The sequence below is a fragment of the Diadema antillarum genome, unplaced genomic scaffold, assembly GCF_040938485.1.
Source record: "Diadema antillarum isolate AM-2024a unplaced genomic scaffold, OU_Dant_1.0 seq00000785_RagTag, whole genome shotgun sequence".
NCBI lineage: Eukaryota > Metazoa > Echinodermata > Echinoidea > Diadematoida > Diadematidae > Diadema > Diadema antillarum.
Genome location: NW_027271673.1, coordinates 486720 through 510540, shown reverse-complemented (window position 1 = coordinate 510540; position 23821 = coordinate 486720).

Sequence of the window (23821 nt, the reverse complement as noted above, 5' to 3'; positions counted from 1 at the left end):
TGCATATCTTGGCAATCAATGACTTAAAGTCAAAGATATAAAACACCTGTTTCTTGACCCTGGCCTAATCTAAGCATCAGTCATCGCCACAGCGCCACAGGAGGGGGGGGGGGGGCACCGCGAGAGGAGGAGATTGTTTTGGTTTTGGCATGGGCCATGTAGCTCCATGGTGCGTGTGTGTGTGTGTACGTGTGTGTGTGTGAGTGTAGACATTCAGCGTATGCAGACAGAGCATGCCTGTACTGTAGTGACCGGAACTATTGTCATTCCATTTTGCTCTCCCCTTCTCCCTCCCCCATCTCTCCCCCCTCTCCCTCCCTCTCTCCCCCTCGCTCTCCCTCTCTCTCTCTCTCCCTCTCTCTCTCTTTCTCAATGATCCAGTCAGCAGGCTGATTGTAACCAGGGAGGTAGTCTCACCTCCCCGTTGTAACTCACTGCCAAATAGCACATTGTCAGCACCGGCAAACTGGCAATGCTCTCCTTCTTATTCCTGTATTTTCGTTATTTACGGGTCAATTTTTTTCGTTCGAAATGTAAAATGGATGACCATAGAATTTCTCAATAGAATATAAAATTGAAAACTTTAGAAAGGATAGAGAAAATTGAGTTCACTTTGAATGGTCTGCCACAGGCAGATATCCTTATCATGCTCTTACGTAATACGACAGCTGCTGGAGTCATCAAACCCTGGCTTGGCCTCCAGGTTTGTCACGCCTGAGCAGAAAGTTTATTTGCAATGGACAAGCAGGGCCGTTTCTTCCACCTCCCTGGGACAAGTACTTCGACTCCCAACTCCCAAACGACAAATATACGCACCCCACTTTGGGTACACCCCGGTTGGGGACTCGCCTCAAACGAGGGATTGACGGCATGCACACGCACACACTTGAACCTGGCACTACATGTCAAATATGTGACCCTGCATCTCAAAACAAACAAAAAGTCGCCAGACATGAAGTTTTAGTTAAGACCATATTCTGAAAGAGCAGACTTCAAGCTTTAAAATGATGTATAACTCAAATCAAATGGACTCTCCTAACCTATCTAAATATTGGAAAGAAAGCACAAACTCAGGAAAATGTGAACTGAGAAAAGAGGCTCAGAAGTACAGTGTCTATTCAAGCACTTAATCTTTACCAAACCGTGCTGGCTGTGCGATGAATGGGACAAAAAACAGGAAGTAAACCACCAGAGTAACAACAATGAAGGGATTATTAGATTAAACTGAAATTAAGCATGCCATTAACACATTCTGTCCATAATTAATGCCAACTTACAAAGCAGTAGCATTATCCTTTCAACAGTTATTAGAGTTGAAAGTGAAGAGTGTGGACAAGATTTTTCAGAAATGAAAAAGGGATTCTAAAGACACACCTAATCACACTATTCTACCAAAAATGTTCAAGATAAACTGCTGAAAAAACACACTACCCTGCCTGTTTTATGATACCAAATTTTAGCATAATGTAAAAGAAGACCCACTCTTTCAGAAAATATGAAAAAGTCAAGTTCGGCCAGGTTGACCCATTTCACTTATTTTCAGCCCTCACGCAAAATCAGTGTGTGCGACTTTATGTTCGTTTTGAGGTGCACGGTCACATATGAACAAGGTGACTTCAAAGCATTTTCATAAACAGGTGTTGATCATATTCATTGATATTAAATGGGTTAGTCAAATACCGGTTAGTGATTAGCTAAACACAGTCACGTGATGGAGGTACATTCGTTATGTTCGCCCATGGGCGAACATTCTTGTTATGTTCTCCCATGGGAAAACATTTTCACGTAACAAATACCCGCGCGCACAGTAAATTTGGCTCTGCGCGAGCTAGCGCGATCGAATGCGTTGTGCGCGTGCTGGACCTTTACGCCAAGCATACCATGATATCAATGAGGTACGGTGCCGGTGTATGGTTTGATGCGCCACTGCACTTTCAGAGCGTGAAATCAATTGATAATGATGGTATTTGACTAACCCATATAATATAACAGATGATGACTTTTGTTGTCGGGAACATACCAAACGTTCGACCCTCAGGGTTTCAAATGCTATTTTTGGAGGCTATGAGTCCCTCGACTTCATCTCGGGACTTATAACCTCCCTCAGTAGTATTTCAAACCCTTCGCGTGAAACATTCGGTATGTTCCCTTCCCCGCCAGTCATCATCTATATAATGTTTACTACCTTCTTAAGTGTTTTGCTGTAAGCCTCGTACAGACTTACATCACTGAAAGAAGACTTGATTTGCATCTCTCTCAGTTTGTACCTCGATCTTTTCCCATCAATAGTGAGCTTTAGATCTGTGCAGTGATTGCTAAAATGATGCTATTAGGCTGAAATGGTGTCCTGCACATGTGTGAGGCAGCTGTGTCCATTGTTCAACCCTGGAGGCTGCGTCGTCTTAGTGTTAGCATTGCAGATCTAAAGCTCAGAATTGATTAAAGCTAAAACATAATTCTCAGAAAGGCTCATCGTTCAACTTCCATCATTTGGAATTTGCGTGAAATACATTTAAAGGGTCTGCCAAGATATTTGTCTAATCTGCCAGGGGAATGAGTTGTTTGAAAGTATTTTGAGATAAAAAATGCAATACAATTTTGATCACATTCATACGCCATTTTATTTCTGAAGCGCCTTCCACGTTCAGTAGTGGGTTGGTAGAATTTTACCTGATGAGTGACCATGCCCCAACAAATGTATTTCCAAACAAGCAGCCTGCGATTCACCGTAAGACAGAAGATCTGTGGATACTGTTTTGGCCCGATTTATGGATTATCGATAATAGATTATAATGAAAAAATGTATAGCAACCACGACTGCATATGCTCTGATATTCTAGTACTTCTGGCGAACCATTTTGGATGATATTTCACATTTTCATCATTACCCAACTGATATTGTGTTCTTGTCATAGCTGTATTTCACAGATTTCGTATGCTTAAGTGTACATTTCTGGGCAAAAATCAACAGTTTTGCAAGCGCACGAGAACTACATTTTCCCTTTAAATGATATCTCATCTTTACATTACATTACATTCCTTCTTACTCTCTATGAAATTAATGTTTGACTTGTGAAGTATGTAAAGGAAAGCAAAAATGTTTCTGGAGTTAACTGCGAGTCCTGCAAGCGTAACCTATAAACTTTGAAAGAAATTGATTTGCCATTAAGTCAACATTAACTTGTAACATCCCAGTCTCAAACTTTGTCATCTAAAAAAAACACCGAGTTATTTGCGCCGTGAGCTTGATGATGATGAAAGGGGCATCCAGCCGTAACGCTCACATCCTGGTAGAACAGAAGGGGCACATTTAACAGCCACACCTACGCCTCCCCGTCTTGTGCCGATCCACTGAAGCTCGGTAGAGCGGAAACCATGGAGCAATTTGTTGGGCCTTGTCAAAGATGTAGTCAAATGCTTTTCTGAGACGTATGAGTAGTAGAGCATGTGCAGGAGGTGTTGAGCCAAGATTTGCCCAAGTATGGGATAGGGGTGTAGGGGGGGGGGGGGGAACTTTCCCCACCTGCGTCCTACTTGGCTATCTTTACGGGTAATTCCAACATGAGTTCCCTGCATGCACAGAAGTGTGCCCTTTTGACCTCTCCTGCCCTTAAGAATCTGTGACATAATTGTTTCTGGTTGTTGCTTTTATTTTCTTCAAACCATTTCTTAATACACAAACTGTAGGCATGTCTTACATTATCCTCCTGTGTGGATTAGATTCTGTCTACAATGTAACTTCTCTGTCCAATTTGATTTGGTGTACCAAGCAGAACTATGTGGCAATATGTGGCAATATCTAAATGTTCATGTTACCCCCTGTTCAGACACAAGCCAGTTTTTACCAAAACTCGATAAAGAAACGGCGTATGGAGAATCATCGTATAGTCGACTGACCGTTCAGACACTAATCTCGACCGTTCTGGAAAACATCGTATGTAGATGTGCAGTTTCCCACTGCGCATGCTGCTATGGTCATGAATGACATCTATTGGGGTCACTTTTTGTGCAGGCTCCCACTAAGCCCCGCCCAGTTATACCGTTCTGTAGTCGCCGTACGTTCAGACGCACAATGACACGATGGAATGCTGATTCATTATCAAGCTCTGGTTCGAAACGATGCTCTGACCGTCGTTTCGTTAGTCAGCGTTCAGACGTATATAAATTCATTGTATAGCTATACCGTTCTGTTATAGCTATACCGTTTTAGTATAAATTTTTTGCGTCTGAACACCCAGTTACCTCTGCCAAGGAGGTTTTTGTTGATGTTTGTTTCTTAGTTACTTTGTCTGTCTGTTTGCGAAACAGCTCAAAACGGTATGAATGGATTTTGCTGAGATGTTTAGGGAACGTTGACAATGTCACGAGTAATAGATGGTTAAATTTTGGTTGCGATCTGGATTACTGCCTGGATGTAGGGCTGCAGGGTGGAAATCACAACGTGTTTGGGGAAATGAGATACATGGTGGAGGTCTGAGCTTCTCGGAGTGCCTGTCTAGTTCCACATGAATTCTTCTTGAGCATATCTTCTGGTACAAAATATCAAGGGTCATATTTAAAAAAAAACGGATTTGTGCCCCCTTTGGGCCACCACAATTAGACAACGCAGATTGCAAATGGATTGTTGTGTTTCATTTCATTTCGGGTTAATACATTTCTCTTTTTACCCCCCAGAATTTCATATCTAGAAGTGTTTAGTGGCCCAAGTGGACCGCCAGAGAAAAATATGGATGTCAAACCCTGATGTATGTATGTTTGTTTGTATGTATATACGTATGTGTATGTACGTTTGTATGTATGTGTGTATCAATACTGAATAGAAACAAGCACACTTGTAGCAAACTAATACTCCTCTCATACAGGCCTACTGTGGTAAAGAACAATGACAAAATACTGAATAGATATTTCAATTCTGGAGATGAATTCCGTCACACCAAATGCAGTCAGGTACAACCAGCGTGGAATGTTTTGTCCGATTTGCCCGATGGCGCAGACACCAAGAGGCTTTTGTTTTGCCGTAGAAGGAAGTGACACGATAAAATCTGTGCTCAAAAACAGGTGTGCAAAATTAGCAGCTGCGTTCAGCGGTTTATGCAAAATGCGACCTTCAACTTGAACATGTTGGATGTGTTTGTAGAGGTTGCACTATTATCATATCTACTCTTTTTCCTTTTCTTTTCTTTTTTCTTTTTTTGGCATGTAATGAGCCTGTGTGTTTGTTTTTCAAACAAGGTTAGTTCAGAGTGCGCTCCGTGTAGATTAATGAGTTGTTATTGTCAACTCTAAAATATTAGAAATCTGTTTAGTTGTGAAGTTGTTTCTTTTTTTTGATAAAGCTAATTTTGTAACATTTCTATTCAAAGAAAAGAGGAAATGCTCTATTGGCCTACAATTCTTTAGATGGGATCTGTTTTAGTTCCCTGTAATCTTGTATACTACGGCCTTTTTCATTTAATTTCATATTTAGATTCACTTTTGAGGGCACATATAGATTTCCTTACTGCAAAACCAGAAGCATTCACATTCATTTTAATTTCCCAAATTTTGCAAGATCCAAGGTTTTACAAAATTAGAATGCACTCAAAATTTCTTGTCTTCACTGAATGCACTGAATGCTAGCTACACTGTAGTAGCAATTCATGCCGCAAAAATGGTTGTCGGCTCCAATGAATTCACAAAAATTTCATTCCACAAAAATGTCTTGCTCTATAGTATGTAGTGGTACTTCATGTGATGCATTTTAAAATAGCCTTCTTCTACATTGATGGTGCTAAAAAAGAAGAAGAAGAAAAAAAAAACAGAGCCCAGAAACTGAAGGAAGTGTTTTTAGGGGAATTAATCATGGGGAGACTTTAAATCAAATTTTGTTCTTAAGTCAAAATCATGGGAAAAGGGAGGCATCATCTGTGCAATGTTCACAAAAATAATTATCTGTTTGATATTCAAATTAAATGAATATCTTTTTCTCCTTTTTTTTCGGGGGGGGGGGGGGGTGGGAGGAGGGGAGGGTGGATTCTTTTTTTTTTTCTAATTGTATAGAAACACCAAAAACTGCAGTTTAAATCAAGCAAAATCAAGCAAAGTATCATGCCCTTTGGATGTAATACCCCTTCATTCCAGTTCACCTCATGAACGTCGATGGTCAAACTGTGTTGGGCAAATATCCGTATGCAGGCTTATTTCTGATATGGTATATAAGTTTGTGTGTGAGCAATCAACCATAGAATGATATCATGCTATACAGCTCTGGGTACTTGCTTTGTGGAGTTTGTAAGATCACCACAGGATGCAGTCATGTTTAGTTCATTTGGGAACAACACATCCAAGTGAGATAGAGAACTGATAGATAGATATATAGATAGATAGATAGATAGATAGATAGATAGATAGATAGATAGATTATAGATAGATAGATAGATAGATAGATACAATAAATAGATCAATAGATGGATAGATAGATTTATGGATAGATAGATAGACTTATAAATAGACAGATAGATAGATAGATGGATAGATAGATAGATAGATATGTACATAAGAAAGGCAGACAGATAATAGATTGATGGATAGATACATTAATGAATAGGTAGATAAAAAGATATGTGACCCGCTACAACAAAAGGGTCCTAAAGTCGCGCACGGTCGAAGCCGTGAAAATTAAGTTTGAAGTCAGAGCATCAAAATTGGTCAAAACTTACAATTTTCTTATTTTGACATATTATTGTAGTCTGACATATCTTCTATCATCTGTCGCAATTTTGAAGCAAAATGGTGAAAGGAAAGACCAAAAAATAGCGTTTTTCTGGGCCATGTTTTTTGGCGTGTCAACGAAGCAGAAACTGGTTCCAAAATTTGGATTGAGCGCCACAGATAGACTCCGCCCCTAACAACGACCAGAGTGATCTCATTGGTCAGTTTGCTGCTTGTCGCTAACTGAAGCGTGAAGCTCGCACACTGCCCAGTCGACTGGTGCGTGCAGGCGGGGTGCACTATGCCCAGCTGCTTCTCCTGGCATCCTGGTCACTGATTGGTCGGAGAGGAGACCGCCGACGCTGTGCTTGAATGAGCATTTCGGGAGTTGCTAGGGCTTGCCTTCTATTGTCCGGAGTTGAAAACTGACTTGTGTGTCCCTTGATCGTGATTGCGTCGCAAGGAAAACTTTTAGGGTGCTTTTCTCGAAACAGTGATTTCCCAGACGTCTCGACATGCTCTCTTTTAAACATCGATATCTCCGCAGCCGATTAGTTTTATAAGATGTGTTATATATCAATTTAAAGCAGAAAGATTAGGAAATTATGCCATGCAATTTTCAAATAATTGACCTCGCCCGACTTTAGGATCATTTTGTTGTAGCGGGTCACATATAGATTACTAGATAGGTAGATAGATAGACAGGTAGATGTAAAAGTAGCTGGCTAAATGTTAATAAACAGATTAATATATGGATAGAATGATATAGCTCCAGAAATAGATAGAGAAAGATATCAAATTGTTGGGTGAATAGATTGATATAAGATTGATAGATACAAGACATAGAGGGCCAGAAAAAGATAAATAGATCGCTGTACAGATGATGGATAGATAGATAGATTGAAATAGAAGAATAGAGAGATTGATAGAGTTAAATGAAAGAATATAGCTCTTCTTAGACTTATGGATAGAGAGAAAAATACACAGATCCATAGATTTGAATGGACACTTCAGTCTTAACTACACGTAAATGTCACTGTATCTGACTTTACTTGCATGCAAAATTACTGTATCAGCTGTTATTTTTGCGAGGGTTTAATTTTCGCGAATTTCGCGAATCACAGTTGGATCGCGAATTTAACGACACGAGAAAATGTCTCAATGCACTTTAATAGTGCGTTAACGTTAGCGTCGGTGTTGATTCGCGAAAACAATATCTCACAGAAATATCTGTACGCGAAAATAACAGCGTATACAGTATTCAGTTCAACTTTGAATGCTGGCAAATGCAAAAACCCAGTGTTTTCATTTCAACTTTCACCAACCCACTGTGGATGACTCAAATGAAATGTTCCAATGCATGACTGTTCCTCAGTTGATGAGGGAATGTAAAATTAAATATTGTCACTTGCATGAATGATGAAACTGCCGTGAATGTCACAAGAAGCTGCGATGTGTGGAAGCAAAATGCGTGTGAAAGGTGTGGTGTTGTTGTTTTTTTCTACACAAGCTAATATAAAATGTTGATATGTTAATAACTTTTTCCATGGTCGGCAGTTCATTCCATATAAAAAGCTGTCTGCTCCTATTTGCGAAAGTTTCATACTGCAAATGTTTGTTTACTTTGTTTGTATTTGATTGTTTTTTGTTTTGGGGGTCTTTTTTTGGAGGGAGCGTGGAGGTTACAGTACATATAAAATGCATGTTAGTTTGAGGGATTCTGTTTAACGGAAAATAGCCATGTGAGCTTGCATTGCTAGTAGTGAAAGCGACGAACATGTGCCGTCCCATGGAGTCGTTACTACATATCTAGAGTTCAGGTTTCTCATGATAAAACAGATTGGCAAGTTTTGTCAATTTCTTTCTGGTTTTGCAGAGATCTGATGAATTTAAATGTAAACAATTTCACCAAATCTTTCTGCTGTGTGAGATGATGTAGTGAAATTCAAAGGCGGCAATTTAATGATTAGCAAGATGATGATTTACATATATGTGGCAAAAATCCACGCAGAATGTGATGCATTAAAATGTTCAATGGTGATTATCACATCATTGTTATCAGTTCTGATGTGTATGAAATAAGTTTTTATTGATTCTTTTTACTCCTGATTTCAAGATAACAAGGTGGGCTGTGCATCAAACCCCCCCCCCCAAAAAAAAAAGAATTTTTATCATTTTTTTCTCATTTCATTCACCATTGATAGTCAAGAGTCTATTCAAGCATGACGATACCTAATCTGTCTGCACAGTGTTGAAAAGAGCTGATTTTGTGCCATTAACCCGTTGAAGACCAGTCTTGAATATACTCGGGCAGGTGCCTGGGAGAAATGTGTGTTATAGCAAAACCAGGCTGTCCTCAATGGGTTAAAGAGTGTTGCCAACTTTGGCTGTCGGAGGAGGCATAATTGTGCCGTTGCAGCACCAAGTCTCGCCCGACTGATTTTTATCGTTTGTGCGTCGGCTCTCGGAGCAATCCGCAAGGTCACTGGCAACGCAAATCCTGCCCACAACATCACTGTCCCCCCTTTTCTGTTTTGTTTTGCTGTGCATTGTCTTTTCTTGTCTTTTTTTTTTCTTTTTTCATGGGGAGGGGGGTGGGCTTGTTTATCTCTATCAATAGGAATTCTTTCCTCTTGCTGCTCATGGAATTTTCAATTTTCATACCTAGCTAAATGTGGGTAAAAAATGGAAAGAGAATAAAAAAAAAATACAATGAATGAATGACTTGTGACTCTTCTGTGCCAAAAGAGGCACAGGTCACAAACTGTGCTAATTTGAAGTTGGAGGGAACTACAATGTATTGTAATTACATATGCATCCATTGGTAGACGTAACAGCCAGGCGCAGTTTGTGCCCTTCTAAAAGTAAAAGGACAAAGCTAAAACAAAATCAAAGAACAAATTTTGTTACCTACCTGTCATGAGTTTAAGATTGGAAAATGCAATTGAAATTCCCCAAGAGGGCTTTTTGATTATTGCATAATTACATGCCTTTGATGGTTTGTGGTTTTGTTTTTGCCAATTTTATGACTCGACTGATATTTATGAACATCAAAACATGCAATGAAATCTTTGCACCACATGACGCAAATGCAACATATTATCTTGAAGGTACAGGTGCATGTAGGATATCATTACCTTTGTGCTTTTTGAAAGCTCAGGGGTTTAATACATAAACTTACCCAGTATTTCTCATACTGCAACTGCAGATCTCCCTAGCCGTTTTAACCATTAAAGCCAAAACATAGTTTTGGTGTGCCTGCAAAAGTTGTAAAATTTCACTCTCAAATGTGCACGTATGCCTAAGAAATGTGTGGAATAGCACTGTAACAACAAGATATTCGGTTGTTAACGACAAAAATGCGAAATAATAACCAAAAAGATTCGCCAGAGTCGCAGTCTCAGAACTTACCCGATCGGGGTCAGGCTAAACTTGGACTCAGGGACAACTCGGCCTCGCTTTGATGACAGGACAAGTTGTCCCTCTGGATTGTACTGCGTTGTACTATGGGAGCGGCCTGTAGCACTTCGCGTTCTGGCTAGTCACAGTTATGGTCCGAGTTGATACCAAAGACGCTTAACTGAAAAGATAGGAAAGTGCGCGCTAATCCTGTACAAAACAAATGGACAGCGCGCGGTCCTCAAGCACGAAATGGTGCCAGACGGGTTCTCAAACTCTTACCAAAACTATGTTTTCACTTTAACATAATTGTTATAGTACAAGTGTCCACTGGCAATCTTTCATTTTCAAATATACAATATGTATAATGCCAGGTGGGCACAGTGCTACATTAAAATATGGATGCCTAACTCTGTGGATACAATGATTCCATGACTGAGGACTTGTGGGTACATTTTGAATGTAGTCGCATATAACATAGTGACCATATAGTCCCTGTAGTGTAGAGGGCGCTGTTGATGATGCTGCCGATCACCGTTAGCATTGATACGAAGATTACCGAAGTTGAGCTGTCATCAAGAGTAAAGTGCGTAGGTGTTGCTAAGTAATGTTGCCTTCGTTGTCTTCTCTGCGCATCGCGCAATCTGTAGTAATGCCAGGGTGCGTGCATATATGTGCTCGTTATTATGACATCACAAAAGAAGTTTGCTAAAGCTGTCATCCCCCTCAGCCGAATCATGAGCCGAACTGTGATCGGACCACTGACTACGGTGGATCGGACTTCTTCGGACTCGGGGGAAGTGGGCCAAAGCGGAAGTGCTAAAGAGGAGTCGATAGCGTAGGTCTCTATAGGAAACTTGCGCCGTGCGCCCACGTACGCATTTGACTAAAACACCGGGACCATGCACCTTTAACAACAGTATCCATGATGCCCCAATTTAAGTATTACACCTGAGGACTGTCCTTTGATGGATTCTGGGCGGTGAGTTAGATCAGTCGGTAGTGCGTCTGCCTCCAAATCCAATGGACCCAGGGTCGGTTCCCAAGTGTTACTGAGCAGTGTTGTGTGTAATCATACCGTCCCCTCCAGTAAGAGGCAAAACACTCTGTCCCTCGGATAGAACATAAAATGGAGGTCCTGTGTGTGAGAGTCACAACTCATGCATGTAAAAGATCCCGCTCTATTCATTCATCGCAAAGAGCAGGGTGCATAACCCGGTGGAGTGGTCCCGCCTCACACCCCAACTGAATGCCATGGAAGACCAGCTCGTACATGTACAACCGTAGCTGAATATGGGCTATCCAGCCATCTCCTCAGATGGAAAAACGAAACAAACAAACAGGACTATAAAGACACTTCTTGCGCTCCCAAATTCTCTGGCTAGATGACCAAAGTCCAGTGGTTAGTAGAGATGATGAAAGTCCATCATCCAGAGGATAGCAGAGATTTTGAAAGTCCTTCGTCCAGCTGGGAGTGGGGATGAGGTGTTGAGTGACTGGTAGTGACCAATAGGAGCCACTGCAGGGCTTTTCAATCATCACCTGCAATGCCCTCCCTATTGGACTATACCAGCAATCAACCAGGGAGAAAGCCAGGTGGTATCCGTTGCCGTCGGTAACAGTGGTGGAATCCTGAGATGCCCTCTATTAATCCATCTGTGTGTGTGTGTCTTTGTGTATGTGTCTGTTCTTGCTTATTGCCTGCAGTATCCCACCTAATGATGTGTACTTGCAATCAACAAGGGCAGAAGGCAGTTTCAGTTTGTTTTAGTTTCAGTTTGAGCTTGTTTCTGCATTTTTCCATGAAAATTGATTAATTCACATTAATTAACAGTACAGTGTACATGTATTTGCACAAAAGAAAACTCTACATTCAAGTTCACAGTATAGTGATCAAGATGATATTTAGAATATCTGAACAAATTTACAATTTAATGAAAGAAGTCAAGGGTATTTTATTTCCAGTTTGAAGAAGAGAGAAAAAATACAGGAGTCTACCATCATAAGCCAGTCCAACAGTGCTTGACAGTAAGGGTAGTCTCTGCTACCTGTATCCGTTGCCGTCGGTAACAGTTGTGGCATCCTGAGATAAGCCCTCTTCCTCCATCAAAAGGGGTTACACAATAGTTGGTACAAATATTTCCAAAAAGTTTCAGGAAAATGCGGCCTTGCCAAGATACAAATTTCTATTATGTCAAATAAACAAAAACAAGCAAACGTCCACAGCCAAGCCACTGACCTGTCGTGGTACATTGTAAATAAATGCAGCTACCCTCTGAGGGTACATGTGGAGATGCAATCACTGAATCATACATCATTAATCTGCCATGACCTATTCCGTAGCCATGCTGCTTCAAAACAACTTGTTGTTTGCTGCTGAGTCGAGAGATATGAAGTTAACAGTGCATTCCAGTAGTATTTGTGTTCATATCTCACTTCAATGGCATTTCATTTTTTCCGTGGCACCACCCACAGATATAGTCAATCTCTTTTACAAAACGGTCATACAGTTATTTTGATAGACAGACTTGTGAAAAAGCTTAGTGAGATACAAAACCTCAACTATTTTAACTTCATTTAACAAAAAAACAAAAAAAGAAGAGAAAATGGCATTAAAAACTATATCTTTTGTGGCCATACATTTTTGGGGCCATCATATGTGACCCGCTACAACAAAAGGGTCCTAAAGTCGCGCACGGTCGAAGCAGTGAAAATCGAGTTTGAAGTCGGAGCATCAAAATTGGTCAAAACTTACGATTTTCTGATTTTGACATATTATTGTAGTCTGACATATCTTCTATCATCTGTCGAAATTTTGAAGCAAAATGGTGAAAGGAAAGACCAAAAAATAGCGTTTTCTGGGCCATGTTTTTTGGCGTTTCAACAAAGCAGAAACTGGTTCCAAAATTTGGATTGAGCGCCACAGATAGGCTCCGCCCCTAACAACGAAAAGAGTGATCTCATTGGTCAGTTTGCTGCTTGCCGCTAACCGAAGCGTGAAGCTCACACACTGCCCAGTCGACTGGTGCGTGCAGGCAGGGTGCGCTATGCCCAGCCGCTTCTCCTGGCATCCTGGTCACTGATTGGTCGGAGAGGAGACCGCCGACGCTGTGCTTGAATGATCATTTCGGGAGTTGCTAGGGCTTGCCTTCTATTGTCCGGAGGTGAAAACTGACTTGCGTGTCCCTTGATTGCGATTGCGTCGCAAGGAAAAGTTTTAGGGTGCTTTTCTCGAAACAGTGATTTCCCAGACGTCTTGACATGCTTTCTTTTAAACATCGATATCTCTGCAGCCGATTATTTTTATAAGATGTGTTGTATATCAATTTAAAGCAGAAAGATTAGAAAATTATGCCATGCAATTTTCAAATAATTGACCTCCCCCGACTTTAGGATCATTTTGTTGTAGCGGGTCACATATGTGGTACAGAAACCGATGGTGTAGAGTGGTATATTTACCTGAAGTGTAACATTCACTCAGCAGCATTTTGCAGCATATTACATAATTTTCCAGCCTGCCCACTCAAAGTTCTTAGATTACTGTAAAACCAGAAATGTTTGTGTTGCATTTTAATTTCACATATTTGGCGAGAGCCAAGATTCATAAAATTAAAATGCACACAAAAGTTCTTGCCTACAGTATACACACGGAATGCCAGTAGCAGTTTGTGAAAATTTCAATCTGCGAAAAAGGCCATCGGCTCCAATTTGCGAAAATTTCTTTCCACAAAAATATCATGCTTTGCAGTATCTCTATAGCTGTCTCCATCAGTGACATCCTTCTCCTGTCTTCTGTCTCTCTTTTTTCTCTTCTGTCCTTCTCTATCTTCTACAGCATCGTTTGAGTTTATAAAAAAATGGTTTGAAAAGTAAAGTTAGATGAAGTTAAACACATCAGCTGGGTGAGTGTAAAGAGATTGGCTGTAGGGGTGTGTGAGTGCACCCACTGGTGTAACGTGAGGTGTGGCCAAGAGAGCGTCTGGCGTCGGCAGGTGTCTTTTTCATCATTAGTCAGCCATGACAACACAGAACCTGGAAGGTGTATGTGTGTGTGTGTGTGTGTATGTTTGTCTGTCTGTCAGTTTGTCAGTCAGTGTGTGCAGGGCACACTTGTTTTCTGAGCTTGGGCACGTTGTCTGGAGGCAACCAAGCGAGGGCCTCCTACCCACATCCTCCCTGCATTTTTCTCCCTTATTCTTAATGCGCAAACATGTTGAAGTCAAATAGAAATAATACCCACCACATGCACACCTGCCCCCCCCCCCCCCCCCCGCCCCCACCACCAATTTGCTCTTAGCAGTAGACTCACTGACAAAACATCAAATCATTTTTTGCTGTTATTATTGTTTCAGCAATGGAACTTGTTTTCAGAGCACACCTGCAGAAGAAAAAAAGACTAGTTACTCCAGGCAGTTAGTCTTTACAGACATGTTTATCAATATGTTAAAGATTCTGATGGTAACAAATAGAGAGGAAGAAAGGGAGGTGGGGGATAATAGATGAGGGGGAAGAGGGGAAGGAGGAGGATGAGGAGGAAGAAGAGGAGGAGAGCTCAGGAGAGTCTTGCATCATCCACCGGCCCAACCCGGACAGGGATTGCCATTTGGGCGTCGACGTCTCCTGGTCTGCCGGTCCAATTTTGGAAGAGTTTCCGCGCTGCGCCTCTCCCAGCTCCCTAACAGCCGCCCCCTTTTACCCCACAGCCTTGGCATGAGCAAATATTGGTTTTCCCTGTCCTTCCACCCATGTGGATCAATGCCTGGTGGTAAGCGTTCTATCAGTCATGCTCCGTTGGTAAGGATTAAAAGAAGGCAAAGATCAGAATTATCTTTCTCTCTCTTTTATTTTCCGTGAAGTAGGAGTTCCATGCGGTATACCGTAGTTTTCGCTTTGCAACATGAGAGATTTTGGAATGTTTTTCACATCCTTCTGTCACTCCGTCTCTTTCTTTTTTTCATCCTCTGCTATTTTTCATTCTTCTCTTTCCTATTACCACTTAGGAGGATGGTAGTTTTCACCCAAGCCTTGTGTGATACAATATATACATTTCTCTATTTTATCTACCCTCCCTTTTCTGTAAGATTTATTCTTTTACCCAGTCTATTTCTCTGTTTGTCTGCCTATCCGTCTGTATGTTTAGCTAAGATTTGCATGTGTCTGATATTCTCTGTTCTCTCCCTTCTCTTTATCTATTTATCTATCTTATATCTATTTATCTAAGAGTATCTATCTATCTACCTACCTACCTATCTATCTATCTATCTATCAATCTATATATCTATCTTTCTTTCTATCTATCTATCTATCTATCTATCTATTAATCATATCTGTCATATCAATCTATCTGTCATATCTATATGATTCAATCTAAATGTATCTATTATATCTATCTATTATATCTATCTATCTATATCTGTATGTATGACTATACCATTCTGCTCTGTATCTCCTACAACATGTTTTTATCTATACAATGTAGGCTGTTTGTATGCCTCCCCCCCCCCTTTCTCTCTCCATCTGTATGTTACAAATACCTCAATCCCATCAATTCTCCCCCCTTCTACCGCTTTTCTTCCGCAAAGCTTACACTCCGCCACCACACCTACACCATACCTCAACACTCTCAGTGTGAAGCAACCCCACCAATGACACCCGTATCGGGAGCCAGTCGGGGCACAGCCTAAGAATAGGTCTCTGATAGGGTCTAGGCCGTTGAATTCACCAGCTATGAGCCATTCATCCTCTTGTTAGCTTCTCTATGCGTTTCTACCACAATGGGAGAAACACGGGGCGTGAATACTAAAGGTCAGATCCAAAAATGTTTTTCAGGAGAGATCAAAATACCTCCAACATATATATTTTTTTCAGTCTCTCTCTCTCTGTCTCTTTCTCTCTGTATATATCTCTTCCTATCTCTCCCTCTATCCCTCTATTGCATGCATTTCTTCCACAATGGGAATAACACGGACCATGCACGAGAAAAGGTCAGGGCGAAAAATGTTTTTGAGAAGAGATCAAAGTACCTCACTCTACATTATATATTTCTCTTATATTTCTCTGCCGCTCTCCCCATATATCTCTGTATATCTCTCTCTTTCTTTCTTTATCTCTCTCTTTCTCTTTTACTACCTATCTGAACCAGCAGTAAGGAGAATAGATCCCTGTAATAAACAGATTGAAAAAGTGCTGGGCGAGGGAATTAAAAAGGGAGGTGTTATATTTGGTTCCTGCCCATGGCCTATTTAGTTCAGAAACTAGGTGATTTTTGCCTGTTTTGTTTTTTTTATCTTCTTTTTTTTGAGGGAGAGAGAGAGGAAAAAAAAGACTACTGTATCATATGAATGCATACCATTGAAACCATCATAAATTCCTAGGAATTATTTATTTCACCTTGTGCATTTCTTGTGGGCACAGTGGCAGATTTTTGACTCACTATCCTATACTATAATACTCGAAGTTGTTGTTGTTGTCGCGGCCTTATGTATTTCCTGTTTTATTTCGGCGTTGCTGGTTTCTCTATCTCCTCCCGAGCCGTCGGCTCCGGGCAGTTGCGACCGGTGCCGTCGGCCGCAGGAGAGTATCCTACATCGAATGGCGCAGGTTTCGTCCCCTCTCCGTCTCCGTGTCGACGTCGAGGACGAAAAAGAAAAATTAATTAGCTACATGCATAATGCATTTTTGTGCATGACGAAAGAGCCGAGCGTTTCAATATTCACCGATCCTGCGCTGGCCTCCTGCTTTCTCGATCTTCCATCTTTTAGCTTGCAGAGACACTGGGGGATACTAAAGATGATGGTGCAGCGAAATCTCTGACATCTTCCGGCGGACGCGCACGCACACACACAATGTACCTCGCAGAACTCTATACACACTCGACACTGTGTGTATATAGTTCTGTGATGTACCTTTGCCTCCGCCTGTTACGTGTACTGAATGTATTGACGATGGTTACACGACTCTGTGTGTGCGTGGTATGGACTACAAGGGCATTTACGTACAGTTCGCCATTATTGGCGTCCCCAAATGAAAACAACGAACGTCAGGTACGTCATTTAGTTTGCTCGCCGTTTGCTCTCAAGTCCGGTGTCACTGTACGCAGACTGTTTAGGACGCGGCTAAATATATTTGCCGATCGTACCCTTACATATCAGATTACACGCGCAGCTGTGTCCATTCGTTTGTTTACTGCAGAGCTGCTGTAATCATACATATTCATAAGATGAGCGGACGTAGAGGAAAACCTCGCTTTGCCGACCGCCTATTTTTAAAATTGCAAGTGGAAATAGAATGTGTGGTTCTATGGTCTATCAAACCAAGTTTTGGTGACAAAAAAAGAGGGAGCGAATGAAGACGAATGCAGTGATGTATATATTCTTCTTTCTTACATAACAAGGGAAAAATATTAAAGAAAAAAAATACGAGGTCGTGAGAACCTACTCCCACGGGTGCCTTATTAAACCTGATGACTATTAAACCTGATGACTATGATCTCCCCCTCCCCAAGTAATAACAATGATGATAATAATAATAATAATAATAATGATAAGGATAATGATAATAATGATATAATAATAACAATAATAGGAGCAATAATTGTAGGCCTAATAAATATTAATTATGATAATGTACAATCTGAAGCAGATGTAGTTCTATATTAATACGATATATCAAGCCAAGTTTTGGTGATTAAAAACAAAAAGGAGGGAGCAAAATTATGAAGACGAAAATATCTTATTTTTCTCTCATAACGTGGGGAAAAGAAACATGAAAAAAAAAACACAAAACAAACCGAGGCCTTGAGACCAGCCGTGGATTCCCGCGGGTGCCCGCGTGGATGCAAGAGCAGGGGGTAATCAAAGTCATAGTGTTAATATCTTCCCGTTTCGACGGGAACAACCTGTGGGCAGAACTTTCGGGGAATCTCATTTGCGTTTTTGGTAATTTTTCCCTGAATGTTTTTGTTTTTTGCCCTGCGGAGGTGGAAATGTGTGTGTGCGTGAGGGGGGGGGGGTAGGGGTGAGGGGCAACAAGACAACTGTTGGACTTCAACGGGTGCAAATAACCCCTCGAAACTCAAGTTCTATAATAAAAGCAAGTAGTGGCGGGAATGATCCCTACCAATGGACCGGATCGCCTGGCATATACTACAAAAATGTATTATAACATTTCTGGGAAGGGTGGTCATTTAGAAGACAGCACAATTAACGAAAGAATGAGAAGACTTTTCTTTTTATTTCTTCAATAAAAATGTGCAAAATCGTATTATGAGAAAAAAAAAATAAAACCCCTCAGACCCGTGGATTTCCACGGGTGCTGCTAGTACCTCTTATATTAACTGTGAGAAGTATCAAGGCAATTTTGTCTAACAGAAATCTTCTTCAAGAAACAAATAAACAAACAAACAAACAGACAGACAAAAACCCAAAACAAAATAGTAGCAATCTTCAAGGAATAGATCATCAGGTTTGTTGTTGGTTTGTTTTTTTTTAACAAAATGAGAGAAGTGCATGAGGGAGACAAAACAGACAAGATGCGATATAATGCATCAGAAATCAACAAAATGTATAAGACTGTGATCTGGCTGTGACCACCATAGCTTACAAGTAGAGGAGGTGTTTGTCGTTACTCCTAAAATCCTATACTCATTTTTGAGTTGCTAGTGCAGTCGTGAGGCATCAAGGGAAATTATCATCTGAATGTGATTAGTTTCATAAGGAACCATGTGTTATAACCCTTTACATGCTTTGAGTACTGATTGGTACAGAAAACCCCATAGCATTGTACACACTGTACAAAGTCCCTGGCACAGAAAGGGTTAAAAGTGTATGCACACCCTCTATTCATCAAGGGAGAAAGTCCTTGGAGATGAGATCCAATTGAGGCACATACGATGGTGAGTATCTCTAGGCCTGAGACATCTATTGCTGGCAGAGAACAACTTGAAGTTTTAAAGGAAATCCAAACCCAAAGAGAAATGTGGATTTAGTGAGAGCAGAAACATGTGTAAAACACATCAGTGACAGTTTCCTAAAAATCGGACAATGGATGCAAAAGTTGTGAATTTTAAAAGTTTTGATGTTGGAACCACTGGATGAGGAGACTACTAATAATCTAATAGCAACCATGCCAAGCAACACACACATCACTCTAGTTTAGTGATTATGCATGGGAACCTAATTACAACAAGCTGCTTAGGAACCCTGAAATTTCCTCATTATATTGGATATCTTGTTATATCAGGGATAAAAACCAAAGAATATCCAAGGAATGGGATCCCGCAAAATGGCCTCATTATATAAGGCATCTACAAATGTGACTGTTTCTGACTTTGTAAACAAGGGTCCACTCTACCAAATGTGGTACGATCAAGTCTTCAGTGATTTTAGATTGCAAAGTGCTTTAAATTGAGCATGAAATGTTCTTGAGATCTTTATCAGGAGCAAAGTAAAACTGCATCGTTGCAAACTTCACTCATTACCATCGAAAAGTGGAAAGGAGTAGTTTCTTAGTTTCCACTCAGACTCAAAATTGTCACAAGCAGAAGATCAAAACATGCACAGTAAAATGCCAAGAGAATGTTGAGGGGTGTGACATTGGCATGTCACCTTTACTGTCTTTTTCTCTGTCTTTTTTTTTTTGTTTTACTCTCCCCAGCAAATGTCATCAGACACAATTAACTCATTGAAGGTTAGTCGTGAGTATTCTTGGACAGGTCTATAGGAAAGATATGTTACAGCAAAAGCAGCTCGACCTAAATGGGTTAACATCTTTCTCAACTTACAGACGAGGGCTCGCCTCTCACATATTTGTGGTGCAGTGGGTTTAGTTGCCATCGGGGCAACCGCACCGGACGAAACTATCCAAATACCACAGCGTGCCGTACCATTGTCCACACTATTTGACTTGCACACATTGTGTGTAATTGAGCCAGACGCGACGGCTCTGGCTACATTTAGGATATATATAATATATTACATATATCACAATTTCCTTTCCTCTGTTGTTGTTTTTTTCATTTCCCCTTACATGAATTAAATGGCGAGCATAGCATGCAGAAGCCAAGAGAAAAGAATAAAAATGCACAAAGCAGACTACTTTTCTTTCTCGGAAGATACAAAGGCTGACATTTCCGTTTTACAAGTAACATTCAATGGAGAAATTAGCAGTAGGATGAAAGTTGGAGCAATCAAACGACTGACATAGTTGTGATAACTTTGCATCAAAAAAAATAACAAAAAAACAATATCCGTACATGTCCCACACAGCCATATTTATGTTAGCGATCTTTGGTAAAGATGGTTCCTAGCTAGCAAGACAGAAAATTTCTTTGAGTATATATTTGATACGCGCGAACAGCAACATTTTGAGGAGAAACATAAATTTGTCAGATATAAAAGCAGAACTTAGTATGCGTGAACTGAGCAAAGGTATACTCTAAAATTCTAAGGAAGGCAAAATGAACAACTTTGAAATAATGACATAATGCAAGAAGACACTCACCAAAGTTCTGACAAACTTTTTAGCAGAGGCATCAAAACTTGTCACATTGCAAATTCTCCAAGTTTGCAACAACGAACAGAAGCCAAACAGGCGTCCACTCCCAGTGATTACCACCAATACTGAAACAAGCAGACAACCAAAAAACTTATCAAATCTTCTACCTTCTTTAGCTGCCTGGTATCACATTGGTATCGTGAAAAGCTGTGGAACAGGGAGGGTTCCTACCGCGGTGATCCGAGTCTCTCAGATACCCCGTGTTGTTGCCAAATGGTTGCTAATGGGGTACAGGGCTCATTTTATAAACCTCACAAGTCAAGATCAAACAGTGAGCAAGCATGGTGAAGAATAGAACCACTCATCCGTGAATTGGCCCAGGTTTCTTTCCACCCACACCCCCCCCCCCCCTCCACTCCAGAATAAAAGTTATGATATAATTCTACGTGGAGAGATTATGTGGTATACACAGTACACTCAGTCCTGGCACGAGTGCATCCAATAATTGAAAAGAAGTGGAATTTGTCCCCATTTTCATACATGTTCCCTGTATATCAGTTCTACTCAGAACTGATTTATGGCAAAAGAAACATTTTTTTTTTTTACTGTATATGAGGTGTACCTCTCAACTCTTCACAGTTTTTTTTTTGGTTTTTTTCAGAATTCTTTGCTAAGAATTATTTTGTTTTCTCTCTCCCTCACTCTTTTGATCTCTACCAACCACATTGTGTAAGTTCTGCTCAACATCGATTTTCGGAAATTTCGTCTCATCTTTGTTCTTTCTCCTATCCTTTTCAGAATTACCAGCATTTCTCTCTCTATCTCTCTCTCTCTCTGTTTCTCCCCACCTCCCTTACTATATCAGTTCCATTCTGAACTAACTGGCAGCAAAAGGGCACCTCCTTCTCCCCCCCCCCCCCTTCTCTCTCTCAACTTGTCACCCTCGTATTCCAACAGTACCCTGAACCCTAAATTATGATACGCTGTATATTTCTGATTAACACATCCACTGAAGTGCTTTTCTTATATCTGGAAACTAACTTGTAGTGCGGTCAATCTTGGAAGGTTAAACTAGGTGGGGGTAGAATTATTGGTATGGATATTGCTTAGTCCCGTACCAACGGTGGGGCTTAGGGGGGCCCTTAGCCCCACCGTTGGTACGGGACAATCCGTAGCCCACTTTCTGTTTACACTCATTTTTGCCAAAGTGGGCTAGCCCCACCGTTAGTCCGGTACTATCTGGCCCTGCAAAATAGCAGGGTTAGTACCGCAATTGCGGTGCCAAGCAAGTGAGTGTAAACAGAACGAAAAAATAATCCTGGGCTAAGCGATGGAGACGAAGTCCGACCCTCACTGACCAATCAGAAACGAGGTAATCAAGTGCTGCCGGTGCGTGCGTGTACGTGTACAGTACACAGCATAATCATGAATATTCATGTGGTTTGGAAAGTACCGGACTAAGAAATATGAGTGTAAAAAGGTCAGTTTTCTCCTTAGCCCTGGACAAGAGGTAGTACGGGACTAATTGGCCAGTGTAAAAAGCTGAAAAAAACTTGGTACGGGACTAATAGTCCTGGGTCAGAGAAAGTCCGGGGTTAAGAAACACAAGACAGTGTAAAAAGGGCTTTATAGGGTTTGTGTGTATTTTTTTTTTCTTTTCCACCTTTTATTGATTTTCATGATTTAAATACAACATCGAAAGTCAAAAACATGAATCACATATCAGTCAACAAACGATTGAAATACAAACAAAAACTCTACTATTCTTAAAACAAAGTACTTGTAATGGTGTGTAACAATAAAACATTCTTTACTTGGACTCTTTACCATTTAAAATGTTCATTAGGGGACCATTTTCGATAATGAATAACTTCTTTATGCTTCCCTTTTGCAATAATCAATTTTGTATGTTTGATGTTCCCAATAAAGGCAATAAGACCATCTAGGCTGACATTAGATATTTACGTATCTTTTATATAACAAATAGATGTTCAACAGCATTCTGTGTGGTCCTTTCCAGTCTTTTATGAAGCCCAGCATTACTCATCTCCGAGTGAAATCGGCAAACATTACATAAAATGCCTAGCACATTTTGTCAACAAACTCTTGTCTTAATAGTGGAGCGGCATAGCTTGAAAAATTAGAGGAATTGTGCATTTTATGATAAAAGCACCAAATTTCGCACACATGTTGACAATGACATTTGAAATAAATTCAGATATTGGGCCATCGTAAATAGCGCCCCCAGCGGCCATGGCAGCCATTTTTCAAAATGGCCGCCATAAATGTCATTTTTCGTAAAAATTTACAAATTTCAGAAGGGAAAATCAATAAGATTTTGCAAACGAGTGGAAAATAAAATTCAAAATAAATTTAGATATTGGGCCATCGCAAATTGTGCCCTCAACGGCCATGACAGCCATTTTTCAAAATGGCCGCCATAAATGCCATTTTTCGCAAAAAATTAAAAATTTTAGAAGGGAAAATCAGTAAGATTTTCCAAACGAGTGGGAAATAACATTCAAAATAAATTCAGATATTGGGCCATCATAAATTGCGCCCTCAACGGCCATAGCAGCCATTTTTTTCAAAATGGCCGCCATAAATGCCATTTTTTTGTAAAAATTACAAATTTCAGGAGGGAAAATCAGTAAGATTTTGCAAACGTGTAGGGAATAGCATTCAAAATAAATTCAGATGTTGGGCCATTGCAAATTGCGCCCTCAACGGCCATGGCACGGATTTTTCAAAATGGCCGCCATAAATGCCAGTTTTCGTAGAATTTTACAAATTTCAGAGGGGAAAATCAATAAGATTTTGTAAACGAGTGGGAAATAACATTCAAAATACATTTAGGTGTAAGGCCATCGCAAATTGCGCCCTCAACGCCAATGGCGGCCATGTTTAGAATTGGCTGCCATAAATACCACCTTTTCCTCTGAATTTACTAATTCCAGAAGGAAAAGTCAATGAGATCTTGCTCTCAATTTAAAAATTTTGTTTGAAATATATCTTGCGCCTATGTATTACATTTTTGTAAATAGCGCCCTCAATGGCCATTGCAGCCATTTTTCAAAATTGCCACCATGGATTCCATTATCTTTTATTTCCTGATTTCGCAAAAGGAAAAGTCAATAAGATTTTGCACACAATTTGAAAATTATGTTTGAAAAATAAATATTTGTATTAGATTATTATAATACTGCCCTCAACGACCATGGCCGCCATATTCCAAAAT